Source organism: Homarus americanus, unplaced genomic scaffold (genome assembly GCF_018991925.1).
Source record: "Homarus americanus isolate GMGI-L3 unplaced genomic scaffold, GMGI_Hamer_2.0 scaffold24150, whole genome shotgun sequence".
Taxonomy (NCBI): domain Eukaryota; kingdom Metazoa; phylum Arthropoda; class Malacostraca; order Decapoda; family Nephropidae; genus Homarus; species Homarus americanus.
In genome coordinates this window covers 10,001-12,592 of record NW_024719428.1, presented here as the reverse complement: position 1 = coordinate 12,592, position 2,592 = coordinate 10,001, and positions in this window count along the sequence as shown.

Sequence of the window (2,592 nt, the reverse complement as noted above, 5' to 3'; positions counted from 1 at the left end):
GTGAGCGCACGGTCTCCGCACCGGCGCCGCTTCTTTCAAGTGTCTGCCTTATCAGCTTTCGATTGTAGGTTATGCGCCTACAATGGCTATAACGGGTAACGGGGAATCAGGGTTCGATTCCGGAGAGGGAGCCTGAGAAACGGCTACCACATCTAAGGAAGGCAGCAGGCACGCAAATTACCCACTCCCGGCACGGGGAGGTAGTGACGAAAAATAACGATGTGAGTCTCATCCGAGGCCTCGCAATCGGAATGAGTACACTTTAAATCCTTTAACAGTATCCATTGGAGGGCAAGTCTGGTGCCAGCAGCCGCGGTAATTCCAGCTCCAATAGCGTATATTAAAGTTGTTGCGGTTAAAAAGCTCGTAGTTGGATCTCAGTTCCGGACTGACGGTGCACCGCCCGGTGTTTACTGTCACGCTCGAACAGCCGCCCCGCGGGATGCTCTTTGTCGAGTGTCCGAGTGGCGAAGTTTACTTTGAAAAAATTAGAGTGCTCAGAGCAGGCTATTTGAATGGCGAATGGTGATGCATGGAATAATGGAATAGGACCTCGGTTCTATTTTGTTGGTTTTCGGAACCAGAGGTAATGACTAATCGGAACAGGCGGGGCATTCGTATTGCCTAGAGGTGAAATTCTTGGACCGTCGCAAGACGAACTACTGCAAAGCATTTGCCAAGGATGTTTTCATTAATCAAGAACGAAAGTTAGAGGTTCGAAGGCGATCAGATACCGCCCTAGTTCTAACCATAAACGATGCCAACTAGCGATCCGCCGGCGTTATTCCCATGACCCGGCGGGCAGCTTCCGGGAAACCAAAGTCTTTGGGTTCCGGGGAAGTATGGTTGCAAAGCTGAAACTTAAAGGAATTGACGGAAGGGCACCACCAGGAGTGGAGCCTGCGGCTTAATTTGACTCAACACGGGAAACCTCACCAGGCCCAGACACCGGAAGGATTGACAGATTGAGAGCTCTTTCTCGATTCGGTGGGTGGTGGTGCGGCGGCTGCCCTTTGAAGCTGGTGGAGTTGATTTGGTTCATAATTCTACAACGAACGAGACTCTGGCCTACTAAGTAGTCGACGGATCTCCAGAAATGCAGTCCAGTTCGGGCAACTTCTTCTTAGAGGTGGATAAGCGGCAAATTAGCCAAGACGAGATTGAGTACAACAGGTCTGTGATGCCCCTTAGATGTTCTGGCCGCACGCGCGCTACACTGAAGGGATCAACGAGTTTTCTCCGAGAGGGAAAGCGGTAACCTGTTCAAAGCCTTCTTGATAGGGATTGGGGCTATAATTGTTTCCCATGAACGAGGAATTCCCAGTAAGTGCAAGTCATCAGCTTGCGCTGACTACGCCCCTGCCCTTTGTACACACCGCCCGTCGCTACTACCGATTGAATGATTTAGTGAGGCCTTCGGACTGGCGCTCTTGGATTGTCGGCCCCGTTGCCCGCGAGGGTTTTCTGGGGTCGTCGCCTCGAGCTGACGGAAAGATGTCCAAACTTGATCATTTAGAGGAAGTAAAAGTCGTAACAAGGTTTCCGTAGGTGAACCTGCGGAAGGATCATTAACAGAGAGAAAGAGAACGGGGCGCTCTTAAAACTACTACTACTACTCTCCTGATTTGGGCGGTCTCGGGCTCTGCTCTGGCAACTCCAGCAGCGAAAGAGGACAATCCCGGCCCCCGCACCAAAAATAGGTACCACCACGCTGTAGGTGGACCACACTCGGGCGAGAGCGCGAAGACCGGAGGAGGAGGACGGACGGGGCTTTGGACGGCTGCCCGTCCGTTCCTTACTACCGGCGAATAAGCCTCTTGACCCAAAAAGAGTGAAATTCAAGTGTCAAAAAACAACAACAAGCCGTCCGGCCAAACCCAAACCACAAACTTGGGCTATGTCTGTCAAACCCTTTCATTGAGACTCGACCTGTGATGGTTAGTCGCAAAAAGACCAAATGGCAAATACACAACTCTCTTAACGGGGATCACTTCCGGCTCGTGGGTCGATGAAGACCGCAGCAAACTGCGTGTCGGTATGTGAATCGCAAGAATACCAGATACATCGACAAGTTGAACGATATTGCGGCGGCAGCCATATGAGCTTGTCGCCGCCACTCCTCTACGAGGGTCGGAAATATACATCCATCGGTTGCTGCGAGTTCGGTGCCTGCTGACTGTCTCCCCGACACGAGGGTAACCCGAACCGAGCTTCCGCCTTGGGGTTTAATCGCCCGCGCCTTGCGCGAGGCGTGCCCTTAAAAACAAGCAAGCCTATCACTAGCAAGTCCATGGACTTGGCGCACCCACATTCAACCACAACAAAGCGACAGTTGTCGCCCTCGCAAATAACTGGAGGCGGCGCTCTTTTGCCTGCTGTCCACAGAGACACGAATGGCCGTCGGCCGCTCATGGCTGATGCTGCACATGTTCTAAGAGGCACTCCATCCCACGAAGAGGAAACGAAACCGGGTCGGATATCTTTTAAGTAAGCCCCGCCGGAATTTCGTCTATCACCTCGAAAAGAGTGCTTGGCATGCATTGCAGTGGAACCTAAATTGATGAGTGCGCCTGGGCCCGCAGTCTACCATGT